Source organism: Nuphar pumila, chromosome 5 (genome assembly GCF_984573655.1).
Source record: "Nuphar pumila chromosome 5, dmNupPumi1.hap1.1, whole genome shotgun sequence".
Classification (NCBI taxonomy): domain Eukaryota; kingdom Viridiplantae; phylum Streptophyta; class Magnoliopsida; order Nymphaeales; family Nymphaeaceae; genus Nuphar; species Nuphar pumila.
The window spans coordinates 53454372-53477271 of NC_143253.1; the positions used below are offsets into that span (position 1 = coordinate 53454372).

At 41.6% G+C, this 22900-nt stretch overlaps 1 long non-coding RNA gene across 1 annotated transcript; it reads right to left on the minus strand.

Moving 5' to 3' along the window:
- Positions 1-4956: 4956 nt before the first annotated feature.
- On the minus strand, positions 4957-22553 carry LOC149837605 (uncharacterized). Its single transcript, XR_016432120.1, has 2 exons — positions 22488-22553; positions 4957-5262 (listed from the first exon to the last, which is right to left on the minus strand). It is a non-coding gene; the product is annotated as an uncharacterized LOC149837605 (long non-coding RNA).
- Between the last annotated feature and the right edge of the window lie 347 nt (positions 22554-22900).

The following is a 22900-nucleotide window of genomic DNA, read 5'->3' on the forward strand; positions in this document are numbered from 1 at the left end:
CAGTTTGAGTCATTATAATTGGTATGAGAGTTGGGTTATGAAAAAAAAAATATTATCGATTAAGGATTATCCAGATTACAAGGTCTTATAAAAAAAGGATTTGCTCCATCCAAGTTTGAATTAATAGCATCGAGTCATAAAAAAGTCCATGTAATCAGTTAAATCATGAGCTTATAAGTTGACTCATGTTAGCAGGTATAAATGCAAATAGCAACATAAATGATCATGGAGATGGCAAGAATATAGAAAGAAGAGAGCATCATGAAATCATTCACAAGGAGCGGATGGTTACTATCTTAACATACATCATGGCAGCCTTGATGAATGTCCTCCCTTGACACCAGTTGTTATAGTAATCAACGACAGCGATTACGGAAACCAAGGGTTTGGAGCAGAAGTGGTAGAACCACCCCAACCAACCGTTGAGAAAATGCCAGCATCGCAGGGACGGTCTCCTCATATAAGAAGATGACCAATGAGGAACTGTGATGCAAGGGTGCAGCAGCATGTGGTGCAAGTTATAGTAAACCCCGCTACGACCACTTTGTGGTAAGAGCAAGCATCTTTGCACCTGTCAGAAGCAGTAGTAGGAGTCAAGAACAGCAAGGGGCATCTTGTCACTTGGATGCTAGGTGGACAACAGTGCAACAAGTCAGAGGCATTGCCACCACATAAAAAGAGCAAGCAAGAGGAATGGCATGGTCCCTTACGGGGCACGTCTATACCTAGGATAGGTAATGGACATATGAACATGCACTTATATCTTTGTCTCTTTTGCAACACAGCAGCACCAATACTAATAAGGGTTCCTTCAAACTCAGAGGACGAGGAGGAACCCTCATACACCCCAAGTACCCCTTAGTGGGCGAGTGGGGTTTTATGATGTTCATAATAGAAGGTGTTTTGTTTATGCTATGTTGTGTAATAAAGGTCGGTTATGGCCTAATTGTCATTAGAAAATTCACAGGTTATATTACTAAAGAACCCGTGAAAAGATATGTTAGTCTCTTTATTTTTGTAAAGATGAGTTTATTAAGATAATAGTTTGTGTGACGGATGTGTCTACTTGCATATTATAATGAATGCTTATATATATATATATATATATATATATATATATATATATATATATATATATTCTTTTAGTAGCTTACTCTACTATTAAATGCAGTATGAAGACTCGCCAAGGCACATATTACAAATCTAATGGCTCGCAAGCAAGTGAGAGTCAAACTGCACCTTCGTGAGCGAGGCAGGCAAATGATGGTCCTGCAAGTAGGAGCAATGCAAGCCCCAGTATTTTGGTAACTCTACGAGCATCAAGAAGTCCACATCCTCGTAGTGTGAGAGGTAAGGGTAGAGGAGCACCACTAGCATCTGAGGAGCAAGGGTAGGCTAGTGTGAGGAGTGGTGTGCCTCTTGACTATACTACAAAAAGAATTTTGTATGAATTATTACAGAATTCACTTCAACAAAGCAAAAACCAAGTAGTACCGGGAAGCAGTGAGAAATTCAAGAATATGAGGGTATCCACTTTTGACAGAACTCGTGATAGAAATGCAATGGAGAAATGGATGATGCAGGCAGAAAAGGAACTAGATGTTATGTGCTCGAAGGACCAGAAGGTTTGGATTGCAGCATCAAACCTGCTGGGAGACGCAGAGTATTGGTGTTGGTCCATCAGAGATGTCCTTAGTAATGGAGAATTTGTTCCCTTCACAACTTTCAAGAACAAGTTCTACCGACAGTTCTTCCCCATGATCGAGAGAATGGAAAAAGAAGAAAAATTGAAGAAGAGAAATATGAGTGTGGCGGCCTACACCGCCAAGTTTAATTTATTGTCTAGATTCGCAAAGGCTTTAGTATAAATCGCGAAGCAGAAATGGCGGACTAAAGCCTGAGATTTTGAGGATGATGAGACCACTGCAAATATGAAAGTTCGTCAGGCTGATAGAGATGACATCTCGTTATGAGTTTTGGGAAGCCCGAACATCAAAGGCAAAGGCAGAGGAGAAACCGAAGCAAGTATAACAAGGACAATCTAGTTCTTCATCCCAGGGTTTCTTTAATAAGAGAAAAAATAACAGATTTCAGAAGTTGCACGAAGGAAGCAGTGGGGGAAACAACAACAAACAACAAGGAAAGAAGCTTGAACAACAGGAAGAAAAGAAGCCCCGACACCAAGGGCCAGCTTCCAAAAACAATGGCAATCGTAGAACCTACAGCCTCAAGCATGAAGGATGTTGTGAAGAGAAAAATATTAAGTGTTATAATTGCAAACAGACGGGGCACATCATCAGAAAGTGCCCCAAACAGTGTCAGGAGACGGATCAAGATCCAAAGACAAACCAATTGCGCCAAGCCGAGTGCATGCGGCAACTCTTCAAGAAACTCTGGCTAGTCCGAACGTTATTGAAGGTATACTACTTATTTCTAGTGTTTGTGCTCATGTTCTTTTCGACTCATAAGCAACACATAGCTTTACTACCCAGACTTTTGTTGCATAGTTGCATGTTTCACCTACACCTCTAGATATAAATTATCAAGTAGAAACACCAATGGAGAAAATTGTTTATGTGGATAAAGTCATTAAAGGATGCATGGTGCAAATTGAAGAACGTCTATTGCCGATAAAACTATTGATATTGGAATTTAATGGAGTAGACGTTATCTTAGGCATGGATTGGTTATCTAACCATCATGCAACTATCAATTGTCAAAGAAAAAGTGTCAGTTTTCAACACCCCGAGATCTCAATATTAACTTTTCAGGGTGTTAGAAAACTAGCAAAATCGGCAATTATTTCATGTCTTCAAGTCAATTGTTACCTAAAAAAGTGTTGCCTTGGGTATTTGGCCTATGTGAAGACAGAAGTTGGGGATAACCCTATGATCGCAGAGGTAGATATTGTACGGGAATTCATGAATATTTTCCCTGATGAATTACCAGGACTTTCACAGAAAAAGAAAGTCGAGTTCCAGATCAACTTAGTTCCTGACACGACACTCATCTTCATTGCACCTTTCAGGATGGGACCTGCAGAACTTAAGGATCAGCTGCAATAGTTGTTGAATATTGGATTTATCCGACCCTCGGTGTCACCTTGTGGCACACCGATTTTGTTTGTGAAGAAGGACGGGTCACTGCGAATGTATATCGACTATAGAAAATTAAATACAGTGACAGTGAAAAACAAGTACCCACTGCCAAGGATAGATGATTTATTTGATCAACTCTAAAGGGTAGCGAATTTTTCTAAGTTGGATCTATACTCTTTGCATCACTAGTTAAAAATCAGGGAGGAGGATGTTGCCAAGACAACTTTTCGCTCAAGATATTGGCATTATGAATTCTTGGTCATGCCCTTCGATCTGACGAACACCCCAGCTGCAAATCAACTTTCTCCTCCCACTCCAAAACCCTTGCTTTCCTTCCTCATTCTCCATTTGACCATTGTTCAAACTCAACGAAAGTGCATTACTGCATTCCCAACAAGTATGCCAGCACAAGAGTTGAGCTCCTCCTCTATCTCTTCTTCTTCCTCCACTTCTTTGGCTTTTCATGCACAAAACAATAAGTATCAGCCACATTATGCCCTTTTACCCTTTGAGTGTAGTGCTTAATTTCATTCACAATAGTGGCTCAACTCCAACTCTCCTCTGCAAACTTATATCTAATCAATATAGATAATAAAGATCTCTCATCCTATGGCCAATCATCTACAGTAGTTAATCAGTTGAGTCTTTGAATCAAGCTCTGCTATATATATATATATATATATATATATATATATATATATATATATGCTGCTAAAACACATTTTTTTAGTGTAATGAAGATGTTGAATTGTTGAGTTTTTCATGGTTTTGGATATATTATTAAGGTGTTTTCTTTACTTATTCATTAACCCAAAAGACAAGAACCATAACGCTAAAAAGTCTAGATCAACTGATGGGAGATCTTGCTATGAGGCAACAAAGGAGACCATTTTACTTAGTCTCCCTTCTTATTCTTCATTCAACCCTCATTCGAGATCACGATAGTGCATTACTGCATTCCCAACAAGCACGTCATTAGTACAAGAGGTGAGTTCATTCTCCTCTGGTATCTCCTTTTCTTCTTCTTCTTCCACTTAGTCTTTTCCTCCACAAAACAGTGTCAACCACAATATGTTGGATGCCCTGAAATTTCTAATCCTAAAATTTTGAAATTCTTCTTTTTAACCTTTAAGTAGCCACTGCAACAAACAGTCAAAAACTGCTGTTGTAGGCTCATGTAAATGCCACTGAAGCAAACAGCGGCAGTTCACTGATGGCACTGTAGGTACTGCCGATGTTTGGTAACAGTGGCATTTTTTTGGATCTACAGCGGCAAGTATAGCTTCCGCTGTAGGTCACCTATAGAAGCATTAGGTAATTGTCGCTGTTACCCTACAGTGGCATTTACAACTGCCACTATAGGTCCTACTTGGGGCCTGTCTTGAGTTGTCACTAGTACCTACAACGACAGTTTAAACTGCGCTGTAGGTACCCTAATAGCAGCTCTTATAAACTGTCACTGTTGACTCAACAGTTGCAATTGCGGACTGCCACTAATGGCATAGCATCAGTCGAACAATGGCAATTTTCCAAAACTGCCACTATTTCCAACCTAAACATTTTTTTAAATAATTTACTGTAAAAAATTAATACATAAAAAACACATAAACATAACATAAACAATTTACAAATATCTAGAGGATTACAATTTAAAAATGTCTAGAGGAAACTTATTGGAATGCAAACAACTTGTGAAGAAAACTCTAAACCTCTGAATTAAGATGAGAACCAAAATTTACAGCGTAGCATAGCAGTATGACAAGTTGACTCGTTTTGGCAGCTTTGAACATGGACTGAGATGTTCGTAAGTGTTCACAGTTAACATAAACATGAAAAACATAGGCCACAAGAAAGTAAGTTGAGCCAGAGCAGATGCATGTTTCATGAGTGTTAACAGTTAACAGACATGAAAAAGATAAACTAAAGGGTCATGATACCTGTTACACGAGTACCATAGATTTAGTTCAATTTTTGCAAAGCAAAATATTTTATAAGAGAATACACCTTTTTGATGCAGCAAAAACATCAAAATTACCACTTTTCCAGTGAAGGTCCTTTCTTTTGTCGCTTACAATATATAAGAGCAACAGACAACTGGCCATGATGCTCACATAGGAGACAAAATGAATTCCACCATTTCTAGCTATCAATCACGTTATTTGCCCTGTACACAAATACAATAACGTAAATACAACAAAAAGTAAAGACACATCCAAGTATTCACTAAAAGATATTTTAATATTGGAAGTTACTTGTTAATAACTAAATTTTTACACCAAATAGGCAAAGCATTTCATGCAGATCATACAAAGGCATACTATGACAAGTTGATAGAAGTTTTTGGTTCGAGAATTAGGGATACCACCTTGACAACAACAAGAAACTAACAACACAATTTTTACTCTTTCAACTGAAATTCGAATGAGCTCAACCTGAATTCCCCGAAGTTAAAAAGGAGCAATGTATTTGAACTAGTTGGACCAGCTAACAGTGCCAAATGTCTATTAGTCAAGCAACATACGTATTCTCTAAAACTGGCTCTACATGAGAAAGAAGAGCAACCAAAGGGCTCATTATCAAGAAACCAGTTCTTGGGATATGGCTACTTCTGGTGGATTTTTCCTCTGACATGTATGGGAACATGGAGTGGGACCAATGAAAAGGATAACGAAAAAATGAATCTGTGTGTCATGCACAATGAAAAGGAACTTTTAAAAAGAGGCACAGATCATACTACAATTTCATAACACCACTGTCTGCTAATAGACCAGACAATGCACTCAAAAGAGACACAGATCATACAACAATAGTAACACAATAAACAAACCAGTGCTTCAGTACAAAACTGTCCACAAATAACAGTAAATGGATTCTATACATGTGAATGCAAACAGTAACTGGTGACACATGGAATTGCAACCATAATTTTCACCTAAAGTATAATAGTTACCAGCTTAAATAAACTAAGATAAATCAAACAACTAGAAAATATGAAAGTAGTGTCATAACCTACAACAGTTCTAATGTCTGTGAATGGGATATCCAATAAACTGAAAGAGCCCTGAATAATATCCAGCAGGCCAAAATATGATCTTCCCCTCTACCTCAAACTCTACAGTTAAGTTCAGATATTCGAGAATAGGATTCAAAATCACATCACAAAGGGTTATGTCCCTAGTGTTAAATATGTATATGTAAATGAATATATTTCTGTACTGTATTGTACCACTTGTACAGCATACTGTACTGTATTGTACTACTGTACTGTATTGTACTGTATTGTACAGCATACTGTACTGTATTGTACTATTGTACTGTATTGTACTGTATTGTACAGCATATTGTACTGTATTGTACTATTGTACTGTATTGTACCACTCGTACAACATATAAATATCAATGGAAAGGGGAGAAGACATCATTGCCGCCCAACATTTTTTTCTCTCTTCCCTCTTACCTCTCTCTCTATCTCTTGCTACGATAGTAAGGTGACTCCCACATCTGATTTCTCACATGGTATCAGAGCCAAGGGCGTGGTAATCACGATCATCTGGAAGGCCCCTAAGGACCTTGACGTGCGTTTTTGGGCGTTCTCAAGGAAAGTGTTTTTTTTTTCATCTTTTCTCTGTTGTTTCTCCGTTGAATCACTATATTTCGACGTCGTTTCTTCATTTCCTCATATCGTGCATCTTTTCCTTCTTACATATTCTGTTATCCCCAATTTTATCAACCCTAATTTCTGTTTTCCCCAAATTTGGGAACCCTCATTTCTCAAAAGTGCCTCTTTTCTCAAACTTCTTGTGATTTCTTATCTATTTCTTGCAATATAGTTGATAAATCGTACATTCTGCACGATTAACTAAAAAATCGTGATTTCCAAAACTCAAAAATTTCTGTCCGTACAACCTACGAATTTCTGTCGTGTTGTTTGATTCATCTTTGATCTTCTTCCTTATGGATTCTAAAATCAGCCCCGGATTTCTTTCTCAACTTGTTTCTCACAAATTAACTCATGATAACTACTTACTTTGGAAACGCCAAATTCTGCCGTTTATCCGAAGTCATGGTCTTTCCGGGCATCTGGATGGGGGATCACCCGCCCCACCTATGACTATTACGCAAGAGGTAACTGGTAATGATGGGAAGGTGAGTTGCATTGCTATTCCAAATCCTGCGTATGATGTTTGGTTTCAGAAGGACCAATCTGTGGTTGCCTATTTGACTGCCACGTTATCTGATCGTATATTACAAACTATCTCTGACCATTTTACTGCTGCAGAACTATGGAGACATCTTGCTCACTCTTATTCACAGGTTTCTGAATCACGTGCACTTCAACTGAAATGGCAGTTCCAATCTATGCGAAAGGGAACTAAGACCATTACTGAATTTCTAGGGGATATCAAAATTATCATTGATCAGTTGGCCGCTATTGGATATCCTGTTTCTGACAGAGATGTTATTCAGCAGGTATTGGGAAGCCTTGGGCCCCAATATCGTATGTTTTGCACTGCATTACAGGTTGCCTCTACACTTCCATGCTTTGAGGATTTACAGGCCAAACTCCTACAGTATGAAGTTAGTTTGACTCAAGATCATCTTATTGATGATCCTCATCCTGTCATGTTTACATCTGGGTCTACCTCATTTCGTCCACCTGCTGCTCATATGGGCCGTGGAGGACTCCTTCCTACTCCTACTGCTCCACCTGCCACTAGAGGTACCCGTGTCCCTACTTGCTTCCATTGCAACAAGCGTGGCCATGTGAAAGCAGATTGTTGGCACAACCCACAGAATCGCAACAAGGCAGGGAGGCCAGGACCAAGAGCTGGACAGATGAATGTTAGACAGTTTCAGGGGCAGCCGCAGGGAAATTTTCGAGCACATCAGGGTACTGATCAGGGACAGAGTGCAGGGTTGCCACATGATGTGCAACAAATTCTGATGACTGCATTTAACAACATGAATTTGCGTCAGAATAATGATGGAGTTTGGTATATTGATTCTGGAGCAGCCGCACATGTTACTTCTGATGTAGGTAAACTTTCCAACATGGTTCCTTATATTGGCAGTGGCACTATTGTCACGGGAGATGGTTCCCACCACCCTATTTCTCATACTGGAAATGCATCTCTCTCTTTGTCACAATCTACACTACCATTGAAAAATGTCTTACTCACTCCTGCCATTGAGAAAAACATTTTATCTGTTTCTAAATTGGTTGATGAAACAAATTCATCCATGGAATTTACTCCGTCTTCTGTTTGTCTTAAGGACCTTCGAACCAAGAAGATGCTCGCTAAGGGTGAACGACGCGGAAACATGTACGTCTTCGAAGCAGCCCCCGGGACTTTGAAGACGTCATCTACCGTGTCTCCATCTTTTCCTGCTTATTTGAGTCAGTCTTCTTCTGTTATGCAATGTAATAAGCCAGTTTCTTGGCATCGTCGGTTAGGTCATTGTAGTCAAGGGTTCCTTGACAAATTGTCTTCTCAGGGTTTTATTCCCAAAGTCAAATTAGATCATAAGTGTCCTAGTTGTAATGTCTGCAAGAGTCATGTACTTCCCTTTCAAAGTATCAATAAAAGAGCTTCCAAGCCATTTGAAATTATTCACTCTGATGTTTGGGGCCCAGCTCATGTTTCATCTCTATCTGGCTCTCGTTATTATGTGTTATTTCTTGACTCTTTCACTCGTTACACTTGGATTTACTTTATGAAATCTAAATCTGAAGTGTTCAAACTTTTCAAACAATTCCATGCTCTTGTTCAGAACCTTTTCAATTCAAATATCACTTATTTCCAGTGTGATGGTGGTGGAGAATACATATCTCATGATTTTAGTGAATATTTAAAGGACCATGGCATCACACGTAACTCCTCTTGTACTTACACTCCACAACAGAATGGAGTAGCAGAACGTAAGCATCGGCATATTGTTGAAACCGCGTTAAGTATGATGCACAATATTGATATTTCTTTCTCTCTTTGGACTGAGGCCTTTCACACTGCAGTGCATATCATTAACAGGTTGCCTATGGAATTATTAGGAGATCAGTCTCCTTATTATTTGCTTCACGGTTCTCACCCTTCTTATGATGATTTGCATGCTTTCGGATGCATTTGTTATGTCCATGTGGATCATTCTTTACGTAACAAGTTTCAGGACAGAGCAGTTCAGTGCAGATTTTTGGGATATGCCGATGGGTATAAAGGATATAGATGTTATGATCCTATTTTGGGTAAGATTAAGGTGTCTAGAAATGTTGTTTTTGATGATGACCATTTCAGCACTTGTGATACTTCTCAGGTATATGAGCAAACTACTTATGATCCATGGCTTTGTGATACTTTGCTATATGACTCTATCAGAGATCCTGTTGTTGATGAACCAATTCAGTTTGAAGCAGACAACTCCATCATCCAGGATACACCTTCACGGTTTTCAGGTTTGGTTTATGCCCGTCGAGGAGCCCCTTCAACTCCATCTCACGAGGCTCCCCCTCTTCGACGATCCACACGTGAAAGGCATCCTATCCATCGTTGGGTTAGTTACAACAATTTTTCTCTTGACTTTCAGTTGTTTCTAACCAATGTGGCCAAAGAGAAAGAGCCGTCTACTTTACATCAGGCAGCCCATTCTCGAGCTTGGGTTGAAGCTATGAACGAAGAAATGGCAGCACTTCATGAATGTCATACATGGGATATTGTTCCTCGACCTGTTGATAGAAATGTTGTTGGTTCCAAATGGGTTTACAAGATCAAGCGTAAACCAGATGGTAGCATTGAAAGATATAAAGCTCGCCTTGTTGCACGCGGATTCACACAACAATATGGGCAAGATTATGAGGAAACTTTTAGCCCTGTTGTCAAAATTGGCACCATTCGTGTGATCCTCACTTTGGCACTTCAGCATGGTTGGTCTCTTAGCCAGTTGGATGTCAAGAATGCGTTCCTACATGGAGACTTGAAGGAAGAGGTGTATATGGAGCAACCTCCTGGATATAGTGAACATGATGCGGCTACATGGGTTTGTAAATTGAGAAGGTCTCTTTATGGTTTAAAACAGGCATCTCGGTCTTGGTTTGAGAGTTTCTCCATGGAAATTCAGCAACATGGTTTTTCTAAGAGTATACTTGATCATTCTTTATTTATGTATAAGAATGATCATGTTACTACTTGGGTTCTTATATATGTTGATGACATCATTATCACTGGGAGTGATGATGCACATATTGCCTTGGTCAAGTCTTTACTCATGGCCAAATTCAAGATGAAGGACTTAGGCCCATTGCGATACTTCTTGGGAGTTGAAGTCGATAGACAAGATGATCGACTCACTCTAAGTCAACACAAGTATACTCTTGACATTCTTCACACTACTGGTATGATTAATTGTAAACCTCTCAGCACCCCATCTGTCTTAAATCATAAGTTTAGTGCAAAAGAAGGACAATTATATCATGATTCCACTTTATATCGCCGCATTGTTGGTATGTTGCAATATCTTACATTTACAAGACCTGACATTGCTTATGCTGTAAATCAAGCATCTCAGTTTATGCATGCTCCCACTGATTGTCATATGGAATGTATTAAGTGTATTCTCAGATATCTGAAAGAGACTATTGGAGATGGATTGCTCTATCACAAAGATGAAAGCTTCACTACAGGACACCGTTTACTTACATATTGTGATGCAGATTGGGGTGGGGACCCTGATGAGCGTAGGTCGGTTTCAGGATATTGTGTTTTTATTGGCCCAAATATTGTCACTTGGAGTAGTAAGAAACAAAAGGCCATTGCTAAATCCAGCACTGAGGCAGAGTACAGGGCAATGGCAGCAGGGACAGCTGATGTCACTTGGGTACGGCATCTTCTTCAAGAGTTGAATGAACCTATCTCTTCCTCTCTGCTTTTATGTGATAATCAAAGTGCCATTAATATTTCTTTTAACCCTATTCATCATTATCGCACGAAGCACATTGAGATTGATCAGCATTTTGTTAGACAAAAGATTGAAACAGAAGAAATTGAGGCTTTGTATGTCAGATCAGAAGACCAAGTAGCAGACATCTTCACCAAAGGATTGGTTAGTCATCAATTTTGGTTACTTAAGGGCAAGTTGAGCATGATTGAAGATCATCCTCAACTTGAGGGAGGCTGTTAAATATGTATATGTAAATGAATATATTTCTGTACTGTATTGTACCACTTGTACAGCATACTGTATTGTATTGTACTACTGTACTGTATTGTACTACTGTACTGTATTGTACTGTATTGTACAGCATACTGTACTGTATTGTACTATTATACTGTATTATACAGCATACTGTACTGTATTGTACTATTGTACTGTATTGTACCACTCGTACAACATATAAATATCAATGGAAAGGGGAGAAGACATCATTGCCGCCCAACATTTTTTTTCTCGCTTCCCTCTTACCTCTCTCTCTATCTCTTGCTACGATAGTAAGGTGACTCCCACATCTGATTTCTCACACCTAGGACATCTTAACATAAAGCCTTCTAAGGCCTGGTTAAACAAAGAAAACCAAGCACAGCATCAAGAGAATAAAAGCTACATGTTTCCATGATAGAAAATTCAAGGACATTTGAGTTGGTATTTACAACAGAATCTAAAAAGCATGTATATGCACCACATACCTGTAAGTTGTATTCACGAAGTTCTTCATCAACTTCTCTTGCATTTTTACAGTAGCCAATCAGCAGGGGTACACAGTCACAAAGATGAGGCTCAAATCGATATCCAATAGCTCGACTGTAACACCATAAGATTCTCGATTGTAACATACAATTTTCTGAGCTAAGATTTCTTCGATTTCAGCTTGAACTCATATGCTACAAGCACCCAACAAAGCCCCACTCTGAAGGTCCAGACAAAGGCAGTCCCAAAAACATGACTAGGTGTAACGCCCCGGATTTTCAAAACAAAGCTAAGTTAAAATTTTCATGGATTTCTTTTTTTTTTCTTTGCAGCGGAACTTAGAAAAGTTTTTAGCAGCGGAATAAGACGATAATGAGTCGTCGGTTTTAGAAAACTCCGAGCACGTTGCAGGTATGTGGCCAAGCAACTCATTGACCACCAAAGTGTTCCATTTTATCGAAAGCACATGTTTATTACAACACTACTGCTTAGAAAAGCAGTGAAGGTTCAATAAAAAGGAAGCAATACAACTCTGTCTAGAGAAACCCTGGAACTTGATGCCGCCTTGCTCCGCATATCGCCACGCAGGTTCAACACCTGAAATCCCCATTAAACGGGGTCAAAACCACTGATGGTCTGGTAAGTAGGCAAACACCTATCTATTCAACTCAAGTAAATGCATAGACCACTCAGGGTCGCAGTTCGTAATACGACGCTCAAGCCTCCATGACTTAGCGTATATCGCACAAGCCTCATCAGGGCTATGAGTTGAACATCCACGCAAGTCGTCATGACTTCGCATAAGCCTCTTCAGGGCTGTGAGTTAGAATAACCTCTCAAGTCTCTACGACTTAGCCTTGACTTCCTCAGAGTCACGAATGGATGTCTAGCTCAAGCCTTTATGCTTGGCACATCCGTATCCTACGAATCTAAGGACAGCTCTCCGAGCTTCACTTAGTCGTACGGATATCAATGGGGTTCTTTCCCAATCGGTCCAGTAGTATACCGACTATGACACATTCACAAAGGTTATGCAGAACTGACTCAACAACGTCATCCACTCATACATTCAAAATAGCGCTGTACCTAAGCTAATGCTTTGTTTCGATAATTGCACCTCCCCCTGGGCTTAGGGGACTCATATCTGGGCGACAACGCGACGATCTGGGGGTTGATTATTCTATGTATTTTAGATACCCCAGAGGCCTGTTGACCCCATCCCCCTAGTAGGACGGTACAGCATACCGGAAGAGATCCTTACTAGGTATCCGAATGCATTCTGCTACTGCAGTAGTTGGGTTCAATCTTTAGATATTTAAGGATAACCACGACCTCCATACCTCTGAGTGACGAAGGCCATCAATGAACTCTATCAGGTTCGGGTGAAATATATGTCACTCAAGGCTGCGCCATCACCGTCTTCCTCGGTGAGAAATTCTGAAAGGGGCCTGCCGGTCTTACAATTACTTGACGAACATTGCATGCCTATAGGGCAGCCTTTGAGAAGTATGTACCCGACCCCAATCAACCACACGGTTTTCACCGTGGAACAAAGGTTTTATTCATATGCATGCTTAACTCTGCTCTCGGCACTTCGGCCTTGACGAGCACTTCACCTCTTTCGGTGGAAACAACACACTCCGGCTCAGCGGCCCTTACGAGTCTGGTTGTCTGATAATTCTTAATGAGCATGCACATGACTCGATCTCTACGGATCGGCTACTCGGCGTATTTTTACGCAACGAGCTCAGGACCTTGTCAAGGCGCTACCACTACTTTGGCGCAACGGCTCTTACAAGTATGATGCCCTTGCAGGTGTCAGGGAGACGAGTCATTCTGACATCGTTCCAACAAAGGACATCATTGTGCCACTTAACTGGTTTTGGCAGCTCTTCTGCCAACCATTCTGTCAACACCTTCTCTGCTCTACCGGCAGTGGTGCGACGAACCTTTCTACATCGTAGAAGGCGTTCTATAACTGGGTAGCACTTCTGCTACGTTCTTTCTGAGCCATTCTTAGCTCCTTCAGGAATTTCAGCAACACTTCCTCTCTTTTACGGAAAAAGCGTGCGTTTCTTTTATCCATTTCAGCGGCATCTCCCCTCTTTGGTGGGAAATCGCTACGCTTAACTCGGGAAATGGATGTGCACCGTTGTGCGTACTTTGCATCCATCAAGGTTGCAGGAACCTTGGGCCATAGCCAGGCCATACGTAATTGATTTAGTCTTTACGTAAAGAGCATTTTGCCAAAAGGCGAAGCCTTTCCAATAGGGGCTTCATTCGTCAAGCAGAATCTTGTACGAGGAGCGGTAAGGGAATCGCATGGGCGATTTTGGAGTTGATCTCCGTTTGAACGCTCACTTGCGCGCCATATATGTAATATAAGCAGAAGCATGTGCTTTATACAGCGGTGGCGTAAAGGAAATGCATATACTATTGTTCAGGGTGTGTAACTGAACGAAATATTCTACATATATAACAAAACAGGAGCCTTGGCATCGTTCGACGCGACGGCGTAAGTAAATACATTGCAGAAAGCATGAGTCTTGGCATCGTTCGACGCGACGGCGTAAGTAAATGCATAATCGGAAGTGCAGTAATCGGAAGTACAGAAAGCAGGGAGCCTTGGCATCATACGACGCGACGGCAAAGGTAAATTACATGGCCTGTGCGATATAAGACGCGTCGGCAGTATCAGCAGATATACACCTAGATCTGTATCAAACGATAGTTACGAGGCGAGCGAGTGAACACCGAAGTGTCCTAGAGGGCTCAACCAAGAACTAGGGTGAGATACTATTTTGAAGAACGCATATACTGCGTATTCGAACATATATATCCGACGATAGTTACGAGGCGAGCGCGTGAACACCGAAGTGTCCTAGAGAGCTCAACCAAGAACTAAAGCAAGATACTACTTCAGAAAGTATATGCTATATACAAACAATCAAATACTTGAGAGAGATGGTTTAATGAAGCGAACTTACTTCAAATCGTGGAAGAAACGGCTCCGGGTTGCTTCGTTGGCTTTGAGCCTTCCTTCGAGAGGTCAGACTAAGTCAGATGAAGCTGACTTAGTTGAGAAAGAGGTAGAGTAGGTCAAGCTACTCAACCTAAGTGGTTTGAACCAAACAGGGTTCGATCCAAGTCAACTGGGTTCAGCAGGTTCGAACTCAGCTCAAGTAGGCTAAGTCTGGGTTCAGAAATCCAAACCAAAAGCTGGACCAAAAAGGACTTTGACTTTGACTTCCAACCCAACTAGGTTCAAGTCAAGTCAACTGGGTTTGAGCTAGGTCAGGTGGGTTCAGACCTAGGTCAGGTGGGTTAGGACCAGGTCAGGCAGGCTCAGGCTAAGTCAGGCAGGCTCAGACCAGGTCAGGTGGGTTCAGGTGGGCTAAGCTAGGTAGGGGAGGTTTGGAAAAGGAGGAGAGAGAGAGGGCTAGACGATTTTTCAAAGGAGGGGGGCTCCTCTATTTATAGATTCTGAAACTTGAGCCCCAAGTTTCAGAATTTCCATTTTAGTCCATACCTTTTTCAGAAATTCTCTTTGATCTTATCCATCTGACTGTTTGATCTTATCCATCTGACTGTTTGTTCTTATCCATCTGAGATATTTCCATGAGATATTTTCGTGGGTCCCACCGGATATTTTCTGAAGAATATTTATGTGGGTCCCACCAACATTTTCGTGGGTCCCGCAAAAAAGTTGAGTTTTCGGCATTTTTTCCGAAAAATTCTGAGTAGGCCATTATCTTCGTATTTATGCAACTAAGAAAGTTGGCTCGCAGGAATCTCTTGATTTCGAGCAGGGAGGAAGTTATGATCTCCAGAGCGTTTGAGCATATATTCGTGAAGATACGAATATCCTAAGTATATTTGGATCGCAGGAATCAGTTTGATTCGCTTTACGATAAAAATGTTATTTTTCACTGAAGAATGCCTCAGGAATTTATTCAGAGTTATCTGAAAAATTGCGGGTCTTACATCATTACCCCCTTAAAGGAATTTCGTCCGCGAAATTCAGTTAAGAGTACTAAGTGCGTAACTCGGGATATTTCTCCCATATGTTAGATTCATAATGTTGTTCACTTAGTTCAACATCGTATTCATTTCAATCATAACCTCATATCATGATTCATGATCGATGAGGTATGTTTCTCATATCTGAGTTCAAATCATGCTACAACCACGATAGTTTGTTGAATCAACGTTCTTCCAACCGGCTATCAACATAGCCATCTCGTGTAACTATTTCATACACAGATCCTTCTTACTAGGATTTAACCATTTTGGAACAAGTCCCCTGTCAGACTACCTGGTATTGGAAACGTACCTCCTCACAGGTTCGCCTTCGTCAGACTTACCTGATATTGGATCAGTACACCCTCACAGAATCATACTAGCCAAGCTACTGGTTTTGGAACATATACACTCGCACGGAGCTGTATACCCTCACAGGCTCACTCTGGCTAGACGATCTGATCTTGAATATGTAAAACCTCACAGGACTCTCTTCTTGAGAACAATTCCTCGATGGTTTATTTTATTAAGTAACTTTTAACGTTCTAATTACGCAAACTTAATTTCTCAATCATGGAGTCTATAGCCATCATTTTCTGGGTATAAGCACTTAAGATTTTAATTTGACAAATCCAAAATTACTTTAGAGAGCAAGGATACATATCGATCCAGATGACCGTACACAAGGTCATAAGCCACTTGTCTCAAGCATTCATTGGATCGTGTCTTTCAATCGCTTTTTACCCATTACAACTCTATCTATCAAGGTATTCAGATTCCTTGATACGATCATTATCCGTGAGTTGTTCGGCTGTCACCGCATAAACACGACCTGCCACAGGTTTCTGCTCTATCCTGGGTAGTGACAGTCGTTGTTGTTGTATTTGTTGAAAGGGTCCTCCAGATCCCATATTTCTCTGTTGAAGATCTGAGGCCTTCTTGCGACATTCTCTCACACGATGCCCTGGTTTGCCGCAATACAGGCAACCTCCCGTATCGCGAGGACAAACTCCTCCGGGATGATCTGAGCTACACCTCGGGCATCGAAAATTAGGCTATTGGTAGGGCTGATTAGCTTCTACCATCTGTAATGGCTGCTCGGTCGGTGGAGTAAAGTTGTTCTCCTGAAAATACTTCTTATAAAAAGGTGGTCGTAAGTCCTGGCCACCTGAGAACGTCCTCTTATTGTTCCCATTACTTGTTACCAATCTCTTTACTACGACCCCTTTGCATCACTCCCAGTCTGCGCTAATCTTTGAAGCTGCTGCCACAGCGGCTTGAAATGTTTGGGGCATGCTAGTTATCACTCGAGATCGTAGCCCTTCCCGAAATCCATTGATATATTTATCGGCCCTCTCTTGGTCAGTATCGAATAACCGAGAGCAGTACCGCTCAAGGTTCTGAAACTTGGTAGTATAGTCGATAAGACTCATACCACCCTGCTCTAGTTCGAGAAACTCCATCTTCTTCTTATTTCTGGAGTGTATCGAAAAGTAGTTATCCAAAAATTCCCTCCGAAAATCATTCCAAGGGATGACTTCGTGATGTGAGAACTGGATAATCCTAGTGGTATCCCACCACTTTCGTGCATTATCCTTCAGCCTATATGTGCCGAAGTTAGTCTTTCTATCCTCTGGTACTCTCAATACCAGGAATGCACGCTCTGTTTCCTCGATCCAGCTTTCTGCAAGCTCTGGATCGGCACTGCCAACAAAAACAGGTGGGTCGAGTTTGAGGAACTTCTCATAAGTTATTCCTCCAAGGTTCTCATTGCGAGGTAGGGCTGGTGCTTGCCTTGATTCATGAATGGCAGACACAAGCATGTTGAGTGTCTCCAGCAGAAAGCCCTGCGTATGGGACTCCTCGCTCGGCATGGTTCTCCTCGTCCTAGGAGCCATTTTATCTATTCACACAAATACACCCAAATCAGAGAAAGTATAAAATTTATACTTACAGTGCGATACCGCAAACACGACGGATCTTGAACCAGGTTTCTCAGACTCATGCTTTGATACCAATTCTGTAACGCCCCGGATTTTCAAAACAAAGCTAAGTTAAAATTTTCATGGATTTCTTTTTTTTTTTCTTTGCAGCGGAACTTAGAAAAGTTTTTAGCAGCGGAATAAGACGATAATGAGTCGTCGGTTTTAGAAAACTCCGAGCACGTTGCAGGTATGTGGCCAAGCAACTCATTGACCACCAAAGTGTTCCATTTTATCGAAAGCACATGTTTATTACAACACTACTGCTTAGAAAAGCAGTGAAGGTTCAATAAAAAGGAAGCAATACAACTCTGTCTAGAGAAACCCTGGAACTTGATGCCGCCTTGCTCCGCATATCGCCACGCAGGTTCAACACCTGAAATCCCCATTAAACGGGGTCAAAACCACTGATGGTCTGGTAAGTAGGCAAACACCTATCTATTCAACTCAAGTAAATGCATAGACCACTCAGGGTCGCAGTTCGTAATACGACGCTCAAGCCTCCATGACTTAGCGTATATCGCACAAGCCTCATCAGGGCTATGAGTTGAACATCCACGCAAGTCGTCATGACTTCGCATAAGCCTCTTCAGGGCTGTGAGTTAGAATAACCTCTCAAGTCTCTACGACTTAGCCTTGACTTCCTCAGAGTCACGAATGGATGTCTAGCTCAAGCCTTTATGCTTGGCACATCCGTATCCTACGAATCTAAGGACAGCTCTCCGAGCTTCACTTAGTCGTACGGATATCAATGGGGTTCTTTCCCAATCGGTCCAGTAGTATACCGACTATGACACATTCACAAAGGTTATGCAGGACTGACTCAACAACGTCATCCACTCATACATTCAAAATAGCGCTGTACCTAAGCTAATGCTTTGTTTCGATAATTGCACCTCCCCCTGGGCTTAGGGGACTCATATCTGGGCGACAACGCGACGATCTGGGGGTTGATTATTCTATGTATTTTAGATACCCCAGAGGCCTGTTGACCCCATCCCCCTAGTAGGACGGTACAGCATACCGGAAGAGATCCTTACTAGGTATCCGAATGCATTCTGCTACTGCAGTAGTTGGGTTCAATCTTTAGATATTTAAGGATAACCACGACCTCCATACCTCTGAGTGACGAAGGCCATCAATGAACTCTATCAGGTTCGGGTGAAATATATGTCACTCAAGGTTGCGCCATCACCGTCTTCCTCGGTGAGAAATTCTGAAAGGGGCCTGCCGGTCTTACAATTACTTGACGAACATTGCATGCCTATAGGGCAGCCTTTGAGAAGTATGTACCCGACCCCAATCAACCACACGGTTTTCACCGTGGAACAAAGGTTTTATTCATATGCATGCTTAACTCTGCTCTCGGCACTTCGGCCTTGACGAGCACTTCACCTCTTTCGGTGGAAACAACACACTCCGGCTCAGCGGCCCTTACGAGTCTGGCTGTCTGATAATTCTTAATGAGCATGCACATGACTCGATCTCTACAGATCGGCTACTCGGCGTATTTTTACGCAACGAGCTCAGGACCTTGTCAAGGCGCTACCACTACTTTGGCGCAACGGCTCTTACAAGTATGATGCCCTTGCAGGTGTCAGGGAGACGAGTCATTCTGACATCGTTCCAACAAAGGACATCATTGTGCCACTTAACTGGTTTTGGCAGCTCTTCTGCCAACCATTCTGTCAACACCTTCTCTGCTCTACCGGCAGTGGTGCGACGAACCTTTCTACATCGTAGAAGGCGTTCTATAACTGGGTAGCACTTCTGCTACGTTCTTTCTGAGTCATTCTTAGCTCCTTCAGGAATTTCAGCAGCACTTTCTCTCTTTTACGGAGAAAGCGTGCGTTTCTTTTATCCATTTCAGCGGCATCTCCCCTCTTTGGTGGGAAATCGCTACGCTTAACTCGGGAAATGAATGCGCACCGTTGTGCGTACTTTGCATCCATCAAGGTTGCAGGAACCTTGGGCCATAGCCAGGCCATACGTAATTGATTTAGTCTTTACGTAAAGAGCATTTTGCCAAAAGGCGAAGCCTTTCCAATAGGGGCTTCATTCGTCAAGCAGAATCTTGTACGAGGAGCGGTAAGAGAATCGTATGGGCGATTTTGGAGTTGATCTCCGTTTGAACGCTCACTTACGCGCCATATATGTAATATAAGCAGAAGCCTGTGCTTTATACAGCGGCGGCGTAAAGGAAATGCATATACTATTGTTCAGGGTGTGTAACTGAACGAAATATTCTACATATATAACAAAACAGGAGCCTTGGCATCGTTCGACGCGACGGCGTAAGTAAATACATTGCAGAAAGCAGGAGCCTTGGCATCGTTCGACGCGACGGCGTAAGTAAATGCATAATAGGAAGTGCAGTAATCGGAAGTACAGAAAGCAGGGAGCCTTGGCATCATACGACGCGACGGCAAAGGTAAATTACATGGCCTGTGCGATATAAGACGCGTCGGCAGTATCAGCAGATATACACCTAGATCTGTATCCAACGATAGTTACGAGGCGAGCGAGTGAACACCGAAGTGTCCTAGAGGGCTCAACCAAGAACTAGGGTGAGATACTATTTTGAAGAACGCATATACTGCGTATTCGAACATATATATCCGACGATAGTTACGAGGCGAGCGCGTGAACACCGAAGTGTCCTAGAGGGCTCAACCAAGAACTAAAGCAAGATACTACTTCAGAAAGTATATGCTATATACAAACAATCAAATACTTGAGAGAGATGGTTTAATGAAGCGAACTTACTTCAAATCGTGGAAGAAACGGCTCCGGGTTGCTTCGTTGGCTTTGAGTCTTCCTTCGAGAGGTCAGACTAAGTCAGATGAAGCTGACTTAGTTGAGAAAGAGGTAGAGTAGGTCAAGCTACTCAACCTAAGTGGTTTGAACCAAACAGGGTTCGATCCAAGTCAACTGGGTTCAGCAGGTTCGAACTCAGCTCAAGTAGGCTAAGTCTGGGTTCAGAAATCCAAACCAAAAGCTGGACCAAAAAGGACTTTGACTTTGACTTCCAACCCAACTAGGTTCAAGTCAAGTCAACTGGGTTTGAGCTAGGTCAGGTGGGTTCAGACCTAGGTCAGGTGGGTTAGGACCAGGTCAGGCAGGCTCAGGCTAAGTCAGGCAGGCTCAGACCAGGTCAGGTGGACTAAGCTAGGTAGGGGAGGTTTGGAAAAGGAGGAGAGAGAGAGGGCTAGACGATTTTTCAAAGGAGGGGGGCTCCTCTATTTATAGATTCTGAAACTTGAGCCCCAAGTTTCAGAATTTCCATTTTAGTCCATACCTTTTTCAGAAATTCTCTTTGATCTTATCCATCTGACTGTTTGATCTTATCCATCTGACTGTTTGTTCTTATCCATCTGAGATATTTCCATGAGATATTTTCGTGGGTCCCACCGGATATTTTCTGAAGAATATTTATGTGGGTCCCACCAACATTTTCGTGGGTCCCGCAAAAAAGTTGAGTTTTCGGCATTTTTTCCGAAAAATTCTGAGTAGGCCATTATCTTCGTATTTATGCAACTAAGAAAGTTGGCTCGCAGGAATCTCTTGATTTCGAGCAGGGAGGAAGTTATGATCTCCAGAGCGTTTGAGCATATATTCGTGAAGATACGAATATCCTAAGTATATTTGGATCGCAGGAATCAGTTTGATTCGCTTTACGATAAAAATGCTATTTTTCACTGAAGAATGCCTCAGGAATTTATTCAGAGTTATCTGAAAAATTGCGGGTCTTACACTAGGACTACATATCAATCACTTAAGAACTCCAACCCAATATTTTAGAAAACTTTTATGACATTTCTAACATTTTATAAGTAACCATTATTCATTGCATAAGAAAGTACATACAAAATTCAAATAGATTATTATTGTCATGGCCTTAACAAACTAACAAGAAGGATTCACCCAACATAACTGAAGTGTGTTCACAAGTAGTCGTTAGGTCTTGGAAAGTAGCTCAAAGGCCAACAGCTCTACTAGCAGTGGGGATGGCAGTGGACTAGGGGAAATGGGGCCCCGACTCGACTCGACTCGACTCACCCCGTTTGGACCAGGGATGGAGGACATGAAACGGGGATGAAGGCGGGGTATGGAGGTTAAAATCAAAACCCGTGCGGGGATGGAAGCAGGGATGGACTTACGCATTCCCGATCTCTGTTAGTAAAATAATTAAAATACCCTTCTACAGTTCCACCTCCTTCTTTAGGGATGGCAGTGGACCGGGGGGGAACGGGGTCCCGCCTCGCCTCACCCCATTTGGATTGGGGATGGAGGTTAAAATCAAAATCCATGCGGGGATGGAGGGCAGAATTTTGAGACGGGGAGAGGGTGGAGACCTTGTCCCCAGCATCTGCCTGGGTCCACTGCCGTCCCTAACTGGCAGAACACATGACATGAACAACTGACCTGAGATTAATTGTTATGTTGTTGAATTTGCTTTACAAGTTAAAAAACTATGAACCAACAAGTTCTTCATCCCTTACATTGATTGCACCTGAAATTCGAAATTCCAATAACAATGTAAAATGGAAAATGGAAGGCGCAAAAGTTCATGTCTTCATTTGATGTACGACACTATCTACAGCTAAGATTTACAAAAAGAAAAATCTTCATGATTATATGCATGATAAAATTAATGGTGGATCAGTTTCTACCACATTCACTATTCTAGTAAATCCACATAAACGGAACTCACCCAAGGAAGATAAGCAGCTGTAAATGTAAAAAGACCCAAGAAGCTCATGTGAATAAACGGATTTCTCTTGCTCCAGACATACACCTGCAAACCCAAAAATCAGAAACAAAAAAAAAATCTCAAATTTTCAAGACAAAGCAAGATGGAGAACTTTAATACCAATCACATTAATCCTAATTAGCTTTAAAAGGAAGCATTGAATTGATATCTCTAGAAAGAGAAACCCATAAAACACGTGGCATGTCGAAGAAACTGACCTTCATGAATGTCAAGGAATTGCTGAGGAAGAAAATTCTTGCAAAAGATTCAGACATATACAGTATCATGCCACCAACAAGTAGAATTCCAGTCAAGACACAAACTCCAAATAACAGCATGTAAAAGAAATCAGCCGAGCATCCCCTGAATGAATT